This window comes from Populus euphratica, unplaced genomic scaffold, assembly GCF_000495115.2.
Source record: "Populus euphratica unplaced genomic scaffold, PopEup_1.0 scaffold173.1, whole genome shotgun sequence".
NCBI classification, from domain to species: Eukaryota; Viridiplantae; Streptophyta; class Magnoliopsida; order Malpighiales; family Salicaceae; genus Populus; species Populus euphratica.
Window position 1 is genome coordinate 811,175 of NW_011499951.1, and position 519 is coordinate 811,693.

Here is a 519-nt window from a genome sequence, read left to right on the forward strand (position 1 = left end):
ATTTAATTTTCATTAATCTATACAAATAAACAAACTCTCATTAAATTCATATATTTGCTTTATACTTCTTAAACAACATATTAATAAACATTCCTTCCGTGCTTAATATATCAACACATAGTTATAGTGATTTACTTATAAGAAAATAAAATTTTGCTATAATGTTAAGGTTAACTTTCTTGAGTTGGGATTATTATTATTTTTTCTTTATACACACACACACACACACACACACACACACACACACACACACACACACACACACACACACACACACACACACACACACACACACACACACACACACACACACACACACACACACACACACACACAGTTGGTTTTAGGGCATCAGGTGTTGAGATACCCCTTCAAGCTTATAAACTCAGGTTGCAGATACTGATATGTAGATAGTGTAATGTTTGATTCTCTTAAGCTTTTCTCATTAACTCATATAACAAGCATTGTGCCAATAGTTTCCAAGTTAGTTGACTTTAGGATAGTAGGTGTTAAAACACC